A 19,567-nucleotide genomic window follows, 5' to 3' on the forward strand; every position below is an offset into this window, starting at 1 on the left:
CTGTGGCCAACACCACCTGTTGTACCTGGATTAACACTTCTGGGGAAGTTGAAACTCAGTTATACATAAAATCATTAAGATCATGTAAGATTACATAAGGTTACTAAGATCACTTGGCCTAAAAAGGTGGCTCCTTCAACAGGGTGTTTCTTTGACTTATTTGATTTTGCTTGATTTGGGTCTTGGGGACCATGGCTTTGAAGGGCAATCCAAACATTGGAGCTTATAACAATCACAGTAATCTCTCTCGGTGTGTCATATTCTCTCAAGAGCGTTAAATGTATGTTTGCAGGCACTGAACACCAAACAAATGATCTCCCTAAGACCAGAACATCAGAAAAGGAACAAAGAGAATGACTGACTTAAAAATTGTGATCATAAAGTCAAGACATGTGAATACCACAGAGCTACAGCAAAAAAAATCACGAGCTGAGAATCTCACAAAGAAGATCAATAAAAGTTTCGAGAACTTCAGACCGGTAAATGGGGTGGCACTAAATGCCTTAAGCTATGATCACATCTCTCAGTAACGCTGAGAGTCTGATCAAAAGGGGGAAGCTGTTAAAAAGAAACAAGGATCTGTGTTCTATCAAGCTTTTCAGGTGCTTTTAATGCACAATGGAATTTGAGAAACACTGCTCTAGATTTAAGACTCTTGTGAAAGTGCTCATGGTTGCCCTACAGCTTTATGCTTATTATAGCTGAAACGGTTTTCAAGATGACAGCAAAGGCTTTGGATGGCCTTCAGCCTAATTAAAATGTTTAGAGATTTAATTACTAAATGCCAAGCCACACAAATATAAAGTTCTTTCCTACAGAGAGACTATGTGGTGAATTGAATGCATTTTTTAATCAAATGCTTGGCAAGCAGTATGGGTTTTCTTGCTTGTAAACAGCTATACTAATGCTAAACATATTTATTCACAACTTGACAAGAAATATTGCCCTGTAATTAATCATTTCCCAGTCCTAATTCAGACAAAATAAAAATACAAATACAGAATGTGTATCGCCTTCTTGTTATAAAAGTCACATACATAAATAATAATTATTTAGATCTATCTGGTATGTGCACAGATACATAACATATGTGCACATCTGTCTGGGCAAAACCATGCCAGATACTCAAAGTATGTTGGTTATCAAAAGGGCACTTCACTTTAAAAGTATATATATATTAAGAAAATCACTATTCATTTTAACTACTTAGAATTATGAATTATTAAAGACAGGTTATCTATTAATTACAGACTTTAATGGTTTTTTAATAAGATGCAAATTTTAAAATAATCGTCTATATTTGAGGAAGAAAATAGTTAACATCTAAAGATCAACATTAGTTTTTCAAACAAGTTTTAAAAAATCATCACTAGAAATTAGCTCATGAAAATACATTGTACTTTGGTTCACTAGTTTTATTTAATGTGTATTCTCACGATGCATATGGTAACAGGAATCACTCTCAATTGGACAACATGCTAAAATTCAAGGTCTATAAAACTGAGTTAATTTTTTTAGAAATGTTTTACTTACTCCCTTCTATGATTTCTATCTCATTTCCCAAATGTAATAATACTAAAAGTACCATAAAATACTGCAATTAAATACAAAATTCACTATAAAGCTGAACTCTTAGCAATGTGAGGAAATGTTATCAAGTCATTACAGAAAAGCAACTGTCTGAATATAAAAAATATTATGATTTTATAAGTACGTAGGAGTGTGTTTTTCTCCCCATCATCTTCCATATATTCGTTGAGCAATTATTACATGGCACGTACTGGGACAGATGGGAGTTAGCTACAAAAATCAGTACCTCTGGTTTTAATGTGCTCACAGTCTATGGGTGGAGAAGTGGGAAGGAATGTGGTGTGTGGGGAGGGAAGGGATACAGACTATAACACAATGTGCGTACACAGTAAACATGAGCAAGATACTAAGAGGAAACTTTGACTCCCACCATAGGGTTATTAGATCACCAATAAAATATATTCCAAATCAACATATTTGCCAATGGAGAAGAAAGTTCATAAAAACTTGAGACAGTTTGTTTTAAAAAAACAGCTAAAGTTAAAATATTCATACATTGTTTTAGCAATTTTATTTCTAACAATTTATCAAAAATACACACAAATGGGCCTCCCTGGTGGCGCAGTGGTTGAGAGTCCGCCTGCCGATGCAGGGGATACGGGTTCGTTCCCCGGTCTGGGAGGATCCCATATGCCGCGGAGCGGCTGGGCCCGTGAGCCATGGCCGCTGGGCCTGCGCATCCGGAGCCTGTGCTCCGCAACGGGAGAGGCCACAACAGTGAGAGGCCCACATAACGCAAAAAGGAAAAAAAAAAAAAATACACACAAATGTTCATAAAGAAATACTAGTTAATGATGGTCACTGTGGAAAAACCAAAAAACTATGAGCAACCTAATACCCACCATGATGGGACTGGGTAATAAATGATCAAACATTCATATTATAGAATGCTATGCAGTCATGAACATGAAGTAGTATCATGTATATTAACATCAAAAGCTCTCTAAGATCTATTAATAGGTAAAAAATTCAAGTCACAGAAGAATACTTGTAAGATGGGTCTATTTATTTAAGTAACAAATTAAAATAGTGTGTGTCTGTATGTGTACATACATGTAAACACATCAAAGTGTTGAGTGAGAAGACTTACATCTAAATTCTGACTGTAATTGACTCTGGAAAACAATATACTTTTACATTATTTAAACAGTGCATGAGAATACTGCATTCTGGTGTCATGTGTGGAAAAAAAAAGCTCTCCCTTTTAGTGGGTAAACTCCAGTTATTCTGACTGCTTATCTCTGTTCTTATTGATTCTGGTAATGGAAAAAAACTTAAATTACATTGAGATAGTAACAAACATAAAATCCTACCAATAGACAGACAAAAGTAATATAAAAATAATGACTTGCTGAATATTTCTTGCTTTTTTGCTTTTACAGAAACACATTATTGTATATTTACTTTGTAGAAGTGATGTACTTTATGATGTTTTCTAAATTCTATCAAGAAAAGAAAATTCTATAAAGAAAAAGTAACTGTGATAGATTATACCTAATCCAGGCCTTGCTTGGCAAATCACTCTAATTAAGTGGCTCTTTCCTATTTCAAGAAAATATATACACATATACATTTTCCCCAGGAAATATGCCAATATTCCCCAAAGCAAGTAAAGGATGCCACACCATAAGCACTAAAAAACCAATAAGCTTTATTTTGGAGTTTAGCTTTCATAAGCTTTTGAAGAAATGTGAACATAGAGACAGGCAACCATCACCACATATAGAAGTTTAACAGTGACCAGAGAAAGTTCAAAAACCAAAAACTATATTCATTTTGCACTCAAAGCTGAATAATTTAATTTCTGAGAAATTAGGACACTTAAAATGCTTCAATAACCAACGTTTTACTAGGGAGGTCATGTATATACCACCTCTACAATAGTTTTTTTGCCACACCAATGCACCACCTGTCTACTGTTTACTGAATATTTTATTTTTATTTTTTATTTTATTTTTATTTTTTTGCGATACGCGGGCTTCTCACTGTTGTGGCCTCTCCCATTGTGGAGCACAGGCTCTGGACGCACAGGCTCAGTGGCCATGGCTCACGGGCCCAGCTGCTCTGCGACACGTGGGATCCTCCCGGACCGGGGCACGAACCCGCGTCCCCTGCATCGGCAGGCGGACCCCCAACCACTGCGCCACCAGGGAAGCCCCTACTGAATATTTTAAAACTTAAACACATTATTTGAGGAGGGAACAGTAACAATATCAACAATAAAAAAAAGTTGTATTGGGCTTCCCTGGTGGCGCAGTGGTTGAGAGTCCGCCTGCCAATGCAGGGGACACGGGTTCGTGCCCTGGTCCGGGAGGATCCCACATGCCACTGAGGGGCTGGGCCCATGAGCCATGGCCGCTGGGCCTGCGCGTCCGGAGCCTGTGCTCCGCAATGGGAGAGGCCACAGCAGTGAGAGGACCGTGTGCCGCAAAAAAAAAAAAAAAAAAAAGTTGTATTAATTACCATAAGTTGAATGTAACAAGAAATGCAAAAAATAAAGTATTTTTATTAAATTCTAGCTAGACACATCTTGCCAGTGGCTCTGAGCCAAAGCAAAGTGTTAAAGCCTTACTGAACCAAGAAACTTTCTTGTGATTTTCAAGAACTAAAAGACAATTAGAGTGAATAACCTTTCTTGTTTTTTCCAATATTGTACTGTGAATTTTTCAAGCATAGAGAGAAGGTGAAAAAACTGAGCAGAGAACACCCATGTACCCATCATCTAGAGACCACCAATACAGCATTTGTTATATCTATCACATATCTAAACTTCTTTCCATCTCTCTATCCAGGAGTCACGGTTATTTAATGCTGCTATTTAACCACCTAGAGAGAGTTCTCATAGGAATCACAAGAGGTCCCAATCCACAATTTTGGAAACAAGGTTCTAAAAGATAACATGATCATTTCATAACTCCTTTGCTCATGGGGCTGCCTTCTTAATGTATCTGGCCCATCCTCATCTTTCTTCCTTATCTCTAACTAGTCCCTAACACACAAGTGCACAACTTGTCTGAACAAAACATTTACAATCTCCATTAATTATAGCACTGAGCCTAAAGGCTTCGGTATGACATAAAAGGCCATTCCTGGCCTGACACTAATTCACCCCTTGACCTTATGGTAATTCAGCAGTCATTGACTGCTAACTCTATGCTAGATCCTGTCCTAGGAATTTCACTTGCTTATTTCATATTCCCTCAAAACAGCTCTATGAGGAAGGTCTTACTGTTACTCTCAATTTATAGTAAGCAAATGGTAGCAGAGAAAATTTTTAAAATTGGCCCACGTCTGCCTGATTTTCATTTCTAACATCAAACCATTCTACTCACTGTCTAATTTTTGCAACAGCCTTATTTCACCTCATGTATGCTTCTTCTAACACTGTTCATGATTCCATGCTTTTCAGACTGTGGTTTCAGCTGCTTAAGTGCACTCCCTACACTTTCTTTACCCAATCTTACTCATTCATTTAGACACAATTCATGTCAGCTCCTCAGTGACAAGTGCTGAAATATTTTAATAAATGAGAGTTTAATAAATGAATCAATACTCACAAGGTCAAGATTTCCATTGGATGAACTAAGTGAAATACTGATGCTAGGTCTTTACTTTTGTAAACTAGTCTTTAGACAACTAGCATGAAACTATTTCTAACTATTTCCAGCTATTAGAAAGGAATGATAAAACAAAAATCCAGTAGATTCTAAATAATCTACAGGGCAATACCTCCAACACTTGTAAACTAGGCATTAGTGACTTCATACTATTCATATTCATATTATGTTTCCCTAGCAGGCATCACCTATCTGGTATCCTTGAACTCTTCAGCTCTTGATACAATCGTCAACATAAGAGTATTCTATTAAAATGACTGTTTTAATAAATAAAAATTTTCATCCTTTGCCTTAGATTTTTATTTCTGGGGACAATTATATTGAAGAGGAACAGAACAGACCACCCCAAAATGTGCCACTTTGTCATGTGGATTGTTCTGAGCTGAAGGTAATTGAGGAGATTCAAGAAAAACTTTTACTTCTTCCCTAACTACCTATAAGAATTTATACAGGTGGCCTGGCCCAGAAAGAGAGCTATTACCACAGATAATTATTTATATGAATAACCTATCTGTGTGGCAGGACAGGCATCTAGGTACCAAACATCTCCTGTTATCATCCTGTGAATTACCCTCCTTCCCTATGAAGCCCCAGGCCCCTAACCCATTCCTTAGCTAAGGATGGCATATAGGTCTCAATTGCCTGACTTACATGTAGTTCTCATATTTTATGAGGATCCCGTACGTATGAAATTAGTTTTTCTCCTGTTAATCTGTCTTATGTCAATTTATCTATTAGACCAGCCAAAGAACCTCGAAGAGTAGAAGGGAAAATGTTCCTACCCCCACAATATCATGGCATCAATTTAGAATGATGGTTAAATCTCTCAGAACATCTATGATGTAAGATTGCTTTCTAACTAACACATCATAGAATTACAGAACCTTAAATTTTGAAAGAACTTTAATGATAGTATAGTCTGTGAGGGGTTGGTAAACTGGCTCTGGGTTGGGGGCATAAACCCCAGTTACCATGGTGTAAATAATCCAGTCATGGCCAATTTCAAGTTACCAATAGTTTAACAACCTGCTCCCAAAATTCCTAAATACTTAACACTACTGGTATACTCCAACTCTGTTAGTGGAAGAACAGGGATTCTGAATATAAGCCAGATGGAGAAAGACAAATATCATACGATATCACTTATAGGCAGAATCTAAAAAAATGACACAAATGACCTTACTTACAAAACAGAAACAGACTCACAGAGAAAACAAACTTATGGTTACCAAAGGGGGAAAGGGGGGAGTGATAAATTAGGAGTTTGGGATTAATATATACACACTATTATTTATAAAATAGGTAAACAACAAGGACCTACTGTATAGCACAGGAAACTATTATCTTGTAAGAATCTATATAGGAAAAGAATCTGAAAAAGAATATATATACACATATATATGTATATATATACATATATATATAAATAACTGAATCACTTTGCTATGTAACTGAATCTCTTTGCTGTACACCTGAAACTAACATGACATTGTAAACCAATTATATACTTCAATTTAAAAAAAGGAAAAAAAACTGCAAAAAAAAAATGTCATGAAGAACCTAGGGGTAAAACAGGAATAAAGACACAGACCTACTTGAGAATGGACTTGAGGATATGGGGAGGGGGAAGGGTAAGCTGTGACAAAGCGAAAGAGAGGCATGGACATATATACACTACCAAACGTAAGGTAGATAGATAGTGGGAAGCAGCCGCAGAGCACAGGGAGATCAGCTCGGTGCTTTGTGACCGCCTGGAGAGGTGGGATGGGGAGGGTGGGAGGGAGGGAGACGCAGGAGGGAAGGGATGTGGGAACAGATGTATATGTATGACTGATTCACTTTGTTATAAAGCAGAAACTAATAAAAATATATATAAATAAATTTTAAAAAGGGAGTTATGAGGATAACTACATTAGTTGTTCAAGGTCACAGAAACAAAACGTCAGTGTCTGGTCTAGAAGCCAGGTTAACTGACTCTTGCTCTAGCCTAGTTACTCTCAGTTCTGTAGAATCAGTTGGGAACTTGGAAAGACACTTTGCCTAGCCTCACTCCAGAGCAATCAAAAAATAATCTCTGGAAATTCCCCTCCTCCATAAAGAAAAAAATGAAAACAAACCAAAAAAACCTCCCCAGGTGCTTCTAATACAACTAAGTTCAAGAACTCCTATAATTCTTTTTCCCACTTCATGGCTGCCTATAGGAAATCCCCATTCCTTTATATGAACTTGGGGAATGAACAAAATACACACTAATCAAGGGCATGAATTATCACAATATTTGAAAATTTTATGAGTTTCAAGTATATTCCATGTATGGCCATGAATTATATACCTACTGGAATATTTTCTAAACTTTTGGCCCTGCTTTTACAAAAATGAGACTAATTTATAATTAGTGCATTGATTTTATCTAAATGAATGCTTCTGTGTTAACAGGGTGGCAACGTTCTCTCAACAATTCTATTAACAAATTAAAAATCCTTTTCCCTCTACAAGTTTATCTAACACTTTCTTACATGGAGACAAGAAGTAACTTTCAGTAAGTCTCTAAATTAATTATCACAAGTTCTTCATCAAGGTAACTAAATAATTCCACAGCCACTTTAGCCTGTCTGCCCTCCCTCCCTTCTTCCCTCCTCCCTCTTTTCTTCTCTTCGCTCCCTCCATTCAAATATTTATTGTGTGTCTAACCAAGTAGAGGCTACTAAATCCAACCCAAGACCCTCCTGTGTCTCAGAGAAAATATCTAATAAATTCATCTAATTGTCATTCAGTGGCCGAAATTCTATTCAGGTCTACATTTTTAAATTATTGTTCAATTAGTAGCTTGGTTTACGAGTCACGAATACTGTTTTAATTTTGCAGATTTGGTGGATGTAAGAGTCTTCTAGTCAAATCAGTTGCATTTGCAATTGCATGATATGATGTGTTTTAAAGGAAGCATCTAGCATTATTTCCTTTTCAAAGCAAATCACAGACGAAGGTCTATAGTAGACCTTCCTAGTCCCCTTTCTTTACGTTCCTTAAAATAACTATAATCCTGAAATCATTTATTTCTTTTGCATTGCCCTTCATACTCAGCATATTTTTCCCTTTCTTTACCTTGGAGCTGATCAGCAAGGACTGCAATACTGGATTTCAAATGCTATGACGTTTGAGCTATATGAACATTTTCTTCTTCAAAGGAATAATGCAAAGAAAATGTTTAGAGAGATGGTGTTTTTTGTTTTTTTTTTCTTTTTTTGCCTTTCTGGTTACCTTGCTAAAAATTAGAAAGTAGGAAAAAGATCTTTCAACACAGTTATTTTCAGGCAGTGGGAAACTCATTCCCTAATGGAGGATCCGTATCAGCCACATGACTTTTACAAAGGCTCTGCCTCTTGGAAACTTGTTCACTGGTCACATGCACATCGGTTACAAATGGGACTATCCAGTTCAAACACAACTCTAACTGCAAATATTGGAAATACATTTAAATGTGTCCAGAATGCCAACATGTACTTGTACAAACCCCCAAGATTGTCACTGTCATACTTTTATGTTCAAACACGTTAAACATATCCATTACTGCCTACTGTTCTTACATAAAACTTACCAAAAAAATTTGATGTTACAGGGCTGACTGCCAACAGCCTTAGATTAATATACATTGCTTAGGTGTAAGCAGATGCAAATATTAATTTTAATTCCCAAGATTTTATAAGAATTTGGCTTAGAACTAAATAAAAGTAGTAAAAGATACATACTAAATTATGAGCTCTTGACGTAAAGAGACAATATCTTATTTATATCTCTAGCACTTGGAATAGTACCTGGCATACACAGTAGATGTTTAATAAATGATAATCAAACGCAAGCTTGGGAACTGGAGCAGCATGAACAGCAGGCTGTGCTTGTACTGGTGTTTACTAAGCAATGTTTTTTGGCCTTCTGAAGGACAAAAAACATTAAATATATAGAAAAATATAGAAAGGTTGAAATAACTGTATAGAATACCCATATGCCCTCTACCTATATTTAAGTTTTTAATATTTTGCCATATTTGCTTTATTTCTGTCTCTCTTCACATATGTATTGTTTATGTTGAACCATTCAAAGTAACTTACCTATGTAATGACACTTTGCCCCAGATACTTTGGGATGCATTTCCTAAGATAAGGACACTCTAACAACCAATCACGGTATTATTATAACTTCTAGTAATTCCCTATTATCTAATAGGCAGTCCATAGTAAAATTTTCCCAATTACCCCAAGAATGTGTTATAGCCACATATACCCAAATCAGGATCCACTAAAGTTCACACATTGTTTGTGGTCCTTAGGGAGGGTCTATGTTCAGTCTTTAAGGTTTACTTATTCCAAGTTTTCTATTTCTTTGTATAATATTTTATTCCATTTATCTCTGACTCATATCAAGTATTCTTTTTTATTAATTAATTTATTTATTTTTGGCTGTCTTGGGTCTTCGTTTCTGTGCGAGGGCTTTCTCTAGTTGCAGCGAGTGGGGTCCACTCTTCATCGCGGTGCACGGGCCTCTCACTGTCGCGGCCTCTCTTGTTGAGGAGCACAAGCTCCAGACGCGCAGGCTCAGTAGTAGTGGCTCACGGGCCCAGCTGCTCTGCGGCATGTGGGATCTTCCCAGACCAGGGCTCGAACCCGAGTCCCCTGCATCGACAGGCAGACTCTCAACCACTGCGCCACCAGGGAAGCCCCTATATCAAGTATTTTTAAATGTGTAACTTGAAACTGAGCTCTGTGGATTAAGATAAAAAGGACACTGTGGCGACATCTGGGTCACCCTTCCCATCCTTTCAGTAAGCAGAGGTCATGTGGGCCATCCTTCTGCAGGTTTTGCACCTGACGTACACTTGGGATCTGGGGCATAAACCACTACAAGCATTATTCATAACTGCCTAACCAACTCATTTTAATACCCCTGACTAAAAAGGGAGCCTATTTTAAAGAATCAAGATTGGAGGAAACTAGGAGACGTTTAATTTCTTCCTGCTCCTATAAATGAAATGCTTTAAAGTGATACATACTGGAAATGCAAAATACTTTTGGTGGAGAGAGTATGAAGAAATTAATTTTCCAACTTAAACAACTTCTATTTTATAATTCCTAATGTTAGCATAATTACTCTAATCAAAATACACTATTATGTGCTCCAGGTACAGGGTGAAGGAAAACACTGATGATATAGAGATCTTATTAGGGAATGCGGCAGAGAAAGTGTAAAAATGAGGACTGAAGATTTTCAAATATGGGCACCAAAAACGGTGAGTCTTTCCATTTTTGTCCTCCTACCTAGTGTTCCAATCCCAATGAGAACAGCACAATGTCCCAAGTCCTCACCATGCCACTCTCACTCTGCCCTATGGATATTTGGGGTATGGGGCGCTGTTTTACCCAGTGCTCTTTAAATTTAAGGTACTATCACCACTGTTATTTTTAGGTATACCATCAAACCACTGGAAGTAGTAAGACCTCCATCAGTGATCATTCACTGCCAAGACATTAACTAGTGTAAGGCAGAGGTACTCGGGTACCAAGCATTGATTCTTTACTTCTTCGTTAGTTGCAGAATCTCAACAGAATGTCAACTCTGTGATATTTTTCAGCCTCCTTTTCAACTCAGAATCATGTGACTACTTTCTGGGCAGTGAGATGTAAACCAAAGTATGGTGTAGGACTTCTGGTATCCAGTCTGGCCACTGTGTCATTCCCCCCCTCCAAAATACATGAATATCTTAAATGAAACTACATAGGACTCATTGCCCTTACTACCAACCAAAATAATAATTAATTGAGTAAAAAATATATGGCCCATTACATGCAACGGTCAGAATACAGGCAGGTCTTAGAGAGGGAACACCAGAAAATCCACAGGAAAATAGGTTCCTCTATGGAGGAAACCAATACTCCTCAAATGTTACTGAACAAGATGTTTGTCTACTCAGTCCCAGTATAAACCCTTATTCAAAGGTTTATTGGAGGGCTTCCCTTGTGGCACAGTGGTTGAGAGTCCGCCTGCCGATGCAGGGGACGCGGGTTCGTGCCCCGTTCCGGGAAGATCCCACATGCCGCGGAGCGGCTGGGCCCATGAGCCATGGCCGCTGAGCCTGCGCGTCCGAAGCCTGTGCTCCACAACGGGAGAGGCCGCAACAGTGAGAGGCCCGCATACCGGAAAAAAAAAAAAAAAGGTTTATTGGAAAACTAGATTGAATGTAGAGAGTAGGGGAAGGTGTAACTAATAGGAACAGAGTTGTTGTGCTGTCCATGGAATGTGAGGGCACAGGAAAAAACACACTCAACTCAAGAGTATGATAATTTCAGGCTTCACTAGAAACACAGGGAGGTGAAATCAATGTAAGACAGACAGGAAAGAATCAAAATCAGTAAGGAAAAAAAATTAATTTCAAGCTTCTAAGGAGAGACTATAAACAATGCAAAATTTAAAACATATTAGCAAAAATAGATCATTATGTTTCTCTCTCTCGCTCTCTCTCTCACACAAAATGGTTAAATGTTTCTTGAAGACTTTTGGTTGTGAATATTTAAAAGCAAATGCACATATCTGCCAGAGAGGAAAAAGTGTTTGGGGTGGGGGAAGATATTAAAGTGAAAAGTCTGGGATAATACACACCAAAATATTAATACTGACATGAATGACTCCAGTTTATCAGTTTATTTTCCTTCTTCTTCTTCTTTGAAAATTTTAAATTGCAAGTGAATAATTTTTATAATTATTAAGACAAAGAGCATTTGCCAAAGAAAAGCATTCAAGCAGTCATAAAATAATAGTGTATGAACATTAGACAGGGAAGGCTCATCAAATCCAAACATTTCCCAAATATCCTCCACAAAACAAACTAGTAACTTGCTCTTAAAGAATGGGGCCTCCTAAAGATACCCATTTTTAGATGCTGCTACTAGTAAAGGCCAGGGCCTCTGAGTTGTAGACTATAGCCTTGCTTCTCCAAGTATGGTTCTCTACATCAGGAGCAGGAAAATCACCTGGAAACAGGGGAAGGATCACACTGGAGGAAAAGAGGAGATTTTTCATTTCTTGCTGCTCCTAAATATGTAATGCTCTAAAGTGATATATATTGGAACTGTAAAATACGTTTTTGATGGGGAGAAAGTACAGAAATTAACTTTCTAACTTGAATAATTTCAATTTTATAATTCCCAATGTCACACTGATTAGAAATGTAGACTCTCTGGCCACAACCCAGACCTGCTTGAATTAGAGAACTGGGGAACTTATTGGAGAATTACTGAATTAGGAAATTTATTCTATGCTCTAGTAAAAATAATATGTTTCCATCTGTAGTTTTATAGTGGATACCCCAGGAAAACTCTGGATAATGATGTGATATATTTAGGAGATGATAAAAATAAAATTATTTAATCTTTCAAAACTTCTCTATGAACTGTTTTCCATTTTATGCCTACTTATAACAGTAGCAACACCAAACAATAAAACAACTCTTAGTAGTACCACTACATCAAAAGAGAGTGGCTAACATTTATTGTGCCTTTGGCATGCACCAGGCACAGAGGTGGGTCCTTGTCATGATCTGCTGTATTATTGTCCCACGCCGAGCCATGTTAACACTTATGAAGGATCTACTGTAGTGCCTTCCTTCTTGAATCTTGGCTGAGCCTGTGATCTGCTTTAGCTACTAGAATGTGGCAGAAAAGATGCTGTACCAGTTCTAGGCCTATATCTTGAGAAGGCCTGGCAGTCTCTGCTATTGTCCTGTTGGAAGCCTTCAGGTGTCACATAATAAGCCTGGTTACCCTGCTGGAAAGGCCATAAAAAGGGACCATGTGGAGAGATCACATGGAGAAGTAGACATGGGGGTGAGCAAACAACATGGGGGTGAGCAAAGAGCCCAATGGCCCGAGCATCACAGCTGAGCCCAGCCACCGCCAACGCACCAGCTGAACGCAGCCAAGAAGAGTGAACACCAAGAAATGCCCACTTGATCCCACCCCAGATTGCTGAATTATGAGAAAATAAAATGGTTAGTTTTAAGCCACTAGGTTTTCGAATGGTTCACTACACAGCAACAACAACCAAAACAATGCATTATAGACATGTCTCATTTCAATCTCATAACAACCCTAAAAATTAGGTATTAAAAATATCCTCTTTCTATAGAAGGGTTTACCTAATTTGAATAAAGCCACACATCATTAAGTGCAGGAGCTAGGGTTTCTTGCATAAGAACAATTCTGTACATTATACAACATCCAGTAGCTTAGTTTCTGATCTGAAGACAGAGCATTTCCTCTTACTGGCCTGTGTCTCCTCATCTATAAAGAAAAGCAAGTGAACCCATGGCTGTCTAAGGTCCTTGTCAGCTCTGCAATTCCATGACTGTTTTAAAGTAGTAATCTTGTGTTTGTTGCTTATATAGCATGGTCTTCATCACATCACATCTCATGCATCAGCATGTGGCCTCGATTGAGCAAAGGTCAGAAGGGTAAAAAGTACCCCAAGAACATCACATCCTAATTGCCCCAACGATCAGAATCACACTAACAACCCCACCAGGATGGTAGGGAATGTTCAATGCATATTAAAACATCCTAAACACGCTGCCCATCTAGAAAGTCTTTAAACAACTCAGTCTGTCATACAGTCCTTTGAGGCCTTCAATTAAAAAAGAAATGGCACATCTACGTATTACCATTCCTTTCTAGTTTGCTAATTTGTGATTAGGAAAGAAAAACACATGGTTAATTACCTTTGAGACTCAACACAACAAAGCAGCTAAGAAGGAGAAAGGGACTTTTTTTTTTATGACTTAAATTTTTATGTAGTCAATCAAATCTAACCTATTCTAATTTATTCAGATGGAAGGTCAATTATCCAAATGCTCTTAATTCAGCAGGCACCTGATCTTGGTGGCCAGTGAACCATTCAAAGGGCAGCTGTGTTGTGTGTGTGCTTTAATATGAATTAGTTACCACATTTGTACACTTTCCTCTTCTTCCTGTTTAAGCTAACATAGCCTGTTTGACAAGGTACATTTAAGAAGAGGGGAAAAAACACTAAGTGTTCTTTGTTTTCTGGAACAAACACATATTCTCCAAGGCCCTTCTTTAGTCAATATATACAAAGAACCCACCAGATTCATGCGACAACCATCTGTTTGAAAGAAAACACCAGAACAGCTTTACAGAAATAGTCGTACCACCTTTAGAAAAACCCCGTACTGAACAGCAGACCACACACCATGCATTTCCATTGACACTAAAGTAGCATCAACCACCAGATGAGCAACTGGACTGGGATACCATATGCAGATGGAATGCAGGCAGCAGACCTCCTTCAGGCCAACCACTCCTTTCTCTAGAACCATTTCATTTTCCAAATAAGCCTAAAATGCATGTCAAGGAACAGCATACATTTGTCTTTGCACTTCCTGTGGAAGTTTTTGTTTGTTGATTTGCTGAGAAGTCCAGTTTAAATTTGAGTCAACTTATTTATTTGCTTTATACTGGAAGAGAAATTTACCAAGGAAGAACAAAAATATTGGAAGTATTCCATGGTAAATGAGAGGAAGTATGCCAAAGCTCTCAGCAGCAAGACTGGATCAGTCAAGAACAAAGAAATTCAGGGACTTAAACATACAAGTATTTATTCTCTCATATAAAAGAAGACTGCTGGTGTGTAGGCCAGGACTGCTTTGACACTACCTAAAGTCAATCAGGGACTCAGATGCCCTTGATCTTTCTCTTTCATCACACAGAGCTGCCATACTGAGGTTATCTCTTAGTCCAAGAGTGCTGCTGGAGCTCCTGCCATTACAAAGGCATTCTAAGCAGCAGGGAAGAACAGGGAAAATGCAAAAGGGCTTCTTTTCCAACCACTTCAGCTTATTAAAAACAGCCTTGCCAGAAGTCCCACACTATATTTTGGTTTATCTCTCAATGGCCAGAAAGCCATCACATGATTCTACCTTGCTGAAAGGGAGGCTGAAAAATATCACAGAATTGACTGGCATTCTGTTGAGATGCTACTAAAGGAGAATTAATGAACTGATACTTGATATTGCAGTACCAAGAGTCTCTGCCTTATACCAATTAATGTCTTGGGAGTAAATTATCCCTGACTGAGGTCTTATGATTTCCAGTGACAGATGCATAGCTAAAAATAATGAGTGGTAATGATAAGTTAAATCTAAAAGAGTTCCAAGTGAAAGTTATAATTTGGTTCACACAATTACATAATAGTAACAATAAAAGTGACAATAATAATTAATACTAATATCAGAAAGTAGAGCAGTATATACAAATTAGTGAACACCATGTTATTTGTCAAGTGATGCAATACCTTATTTTAACCAATCTTCATATCAACTTTGCAAGGATTTTGATAACTCCATTTTATATATAAGACACTGACTTCAGAGTTGGGAAGTGACTTTTCTAAGGTTATACATCACTAGGAAGAGACAGAACTACAATACCACCACAATGGTATAATTCATTACCCTGATCAGGTCATTAATACTCCCATTTTATAGTTGAGGAAACTAAGGTTCAAATAATTGGAATGCTTCAATTTACTATAATTATTATTTACTATAATTTCGAACCAATGGTAGAATTTTGTTTTTAAAAAATGATTTTTTTACTCACTGGCCTCTTAATGGGCCCAGAGAAGGAGACAGGAAATCTGGTTTGTCATCCTGACTATGTATGTTAATAGTAATTCCCACTTGATTGTAAAAATAATACACGTCCACTGAAAAGGAAAAATTAAAACAATATGGAAAAGAAGAAAGTAAAAATCACCCCCAAATAGCACCAATCAAAGATAATATTACCAATGTGAACATTTTGGTGAGCATTCTCTGTTCGAGATTTATAGATGGAGAAGGGGACATGGAAAGAGACAGGTTAAGTAATTTGTCTCAAGTCTCTGAGGTAGGGGGCTAGGACTCAAGTCCACTCTGTCCAAGGCCCCTGTGAATTCAGCACCTTCAGGAGTCTTACCTTTCCTGCTGCAAGACATCCCACATGTGTGCATGCCTGAAAATTCTATAACAGAGAGACTGCCCTTTCTTTTAATGGGCTCTTAAGAAAATGCATTTTTATGTTTCTCTTTCAAGGGGCAAGATGAAGAAAACTGAAATGTGACCATTAACAAATTACCCATGCTGTCCGTGAGTTTAACACCCCAAACAAGACTCAGGGTTTTGATCATTTACAATGCATTGAAGCCAACTCATTGTAAAAACATAAAATGTAATTAGATTTCCATATAACTATAATTAAAGAAGTACAAAGGAAGATGGCATTTGGGGAAGGAAGGAGTATGTGTATTAATTTCCAAATGTTTTAAATCATATACTATGTATCAAACACTGAGAAGACAGTGATAAATCAAACAAAAGGACCTTACCTCTAGTGCAAGGTTTCTCAATCTCATTACTATTGTCATTTGGGGCCACATAAGTCCTTGCGGGGACTGCCCTGTGCACTACAGGGTGTCTAGTAGCATGCCTCGTCTCTTCCCACTAGATGCCAGGAGCACACCCACCACAACTCATCGGTACAATGTCTCCAGATGTTGCCAAATGACTCCTGGTCAGTGACCTCTAGTTCAACTGAGTCGGCAGATGACCTCCAGTTCACTCAGTGTGGGAAGATTTGCAAGGCAGTAGTGATAACGGAGGCAGGCAAAGTGGGGAGGGAGCGGCAGAGCATTCTGAGACAAGGGTACTTGGAACAGATGGTAGAGTCTATGCCAGCCGTGGAAGGTAAGGGTGTCTGCCTGAGGACGCAAGCTTCTGAATCTCTGACTCAAGAGTTTAGAATTTAGTCTGCAGAAAATGGGGATCAGCTCAGGTTCGTGAGCAATGACAAAAAGCAAGTCCTAAGAGGTGAGCTTAAGGGTGTGCTGCTGTGGCTTCTGCTCTTTTACTGCTTTCATTAAAGACAACTGGGGGATGAAGAAATGATAAACACCCCCCTCCCAAACTGTCTACTTAACAAAGCAGCTCAACACCATTGAAAGTTTTTTGACTTTTAACACATAGAAAGCATTTTGCACTTTGCCTCACACACAGAGCACTCCCAGCAATGTTAATTCCTCATTGTTATCATTGCTGCTGCTGTGCTCATTAAAGGAAGGCAAGGTAATGATGGCTGATGTCAGCATTTCTCAGATCTGTCCCAAGAAACTCTGGTATCTGGGGAGTGTTAAAACTATCTGTACAGGGGCTTCCCTGGTGGCACAGTGGTTGAGAGTCTGCCTGCCAATGCAGGGGACACAGGTTCGATCCCTGGTCTGGGAAGATCCCACATGCCGTGGAGCAACTAAGCCCGTGTGCCACAACTACTGAGCCTGTGCTCTAAAGCCCGCGAGCCACAATTACTGAACCTGCATGCCACAACTACTGAAGCCCACGCACCTAGAGCCCGCGCCCCACAACAAGAGAAGCCGCTGCAATAAGAAGCTTGCTCACCACAACGAGGAGTAGCCCCACTCGCCGCAACTGGAGAGAGCCAGCGCACAGCAACGAAGACCCAATACAGCGAAAAATAAATAAATTTTTTAAATTTACCTTAAAAAAATATATCTGTACACATGTAGATATGCACACAGAATTATTTTCTTTCCAAAATTTATTTTTTAAAAAGGAAACCATTTATGACAAAGGTTATAAAATAGGAGATATTTTTCTTTATCTACATCTACTTTATTATAAATATTTAAGTTCCCTAACTTATATTTTCCTATAAAATAAGGAGAACACATAAATTAATTTTTTACCTTTCCTTGAAGCAATTAATTTGTCTACGAAGCCACCGCTTTCCTATCCTCTCTCTGAGGACCTGTTGGTATCCCACTATACTTGAGATAGTGTAAGTCTGGAAAACATTGCCCTGATCAAGTGACTGGGACTGTCTGGAAAAACAAAACACGGCTTTGGGACTCTGAGGTTACCCAAGGGCCATGTGTCCTCTTGAAATAAGGAGGAAGAAAGTGTCATCCACACAAAAAGGTCAAGGAGAAAGCTGCCTCGCCAGCTGTCTGCACACATCACTCCAAGGCAAACAACCAACAGAGAGCAAAATAATCTCAAGCAGGTATTAAAATAGCAGCAGTGTCTGAAGAAGGCCAGGGAAACACACTTGCAAACACCCAGACAACTGGGTGTCATTGTTCAGGAGTTTGAGGGCCATCCCTTCTTGCACATCCAAGGCAATTTTTCCCTGTGACACACTATGCTTTGTCTTCCTGAACATTCAGCCTCCGGATTTGGACAGCAGAGACCTGGCCTGGGCCCATTCCTTTAGAGAGTGCTCAAATGGTTATCGAAAGTGAAACTTTTCTAATTATTCTGTCAAGAATCAATCTTGGAAGCTGCCAGTTCCTCAGCGCTCTGACTGACAGGGCAATCAGCACTTTACTTAAAGCCTCAGCACCAACTTCTCCTGGCCTGGGAGAGCTCCCCACATGCTGGAAGAACAGAAAAAATCACAACTGAAAGACAGTGAGAAGTCCTTATGGGAGTGAAATTTTACAAGTGTGTGCACATATCCTTCTAGGGAATAGCACTTTTCCAGCTGGCATCCCTTGGAAATGGGGACACCCCTATTCCCAGAGGTATCGTTCCAAATCTCAAGCAGCATGGCTAGGATTTACTCCGTGCTCACTGTGGCTGCTCAAAAAAATTATCAGAAGACATAGGAAAAAAGCCAGTGTCAAAGCCCTCGCTAGGTCCAGGAAGACCAGAGTGCCCAGGGGTGGAGGAGGAGACGAGACACACCACACCACACCTCCAAAGCAAAACATGCATTTCCACCTTTCGTACACACTGGGCTTCTAAGGGGAAAATGGGACGCAGGATGGGGGGCAGCTTAAGAACCGTCAAAATAGGAGAAATTACTCTCATCAATCAAATTTACCCAAATCCACTCATTTACTTTTGTCTAAAAGTTGCCTCCATATATTAACCAATGTCCTGCTTCAGTTTTGCCTTTGGGAATGTCACTGCTTGTAATTTCTGAGACCATATATAGAAAGAGAAATGAGATGAGTGGATCAGTATCTCAGCTGGTTTGGATATGATGGTAAAGGTGTGTGAAAGACAATGTAAGGCAGCATGCACCACCTGGTGTCAAAAACCAAAGGGACACAGAGTAGAGAAAGAAGGTTGCGTGATGAGTCAGAGCCACCGGGATGAATTGGAAGCGGGGCTGGACAGAAAGACGGCCTGAAATACTTGATGGGGGTTAAGAAAACAGGGGCCTGCAGCTGTTTCCCTAACAATAAGTAGATTAGCTGCCATATTTTCAGGATCCTAAAGGCTTACAGAAAAAAGAGGT

At 38.7% G+C, this 19,567-nt stretch overlaps 1 protein-coding gene across 2 annotated transcripts in view; it reads right to left on the reverse strand.

Annotated features, from left to right (window-relative positions):
* The window catches only part of SUCLG2 (succinate-CoA ligase GDP-forming subunit beta), a 255,795-nt gene that overhangs the window by 57,010 nt on the left and 179,218 nt on the right, over positions 1-19,567 (reverse strand). The gene's annotated exons all lie outside the window — the stretch shown is intronic.

This window comes from Mesoplodon densirostris, chromosome 10 (assembly GCF_025265405.1).
Source record: "Mesoplodon densirostris isolate mMesDen1 chromosome 10, mMesDen1 primary haplotype, whole genome shotgun sequence".
Lineage (NCBI taxonomy): Eukaryota > Metazoa > Chordata > Mammalia > Artiodactyla > Ziphiidae > Mesoplodon > Mesoplodon densirostris.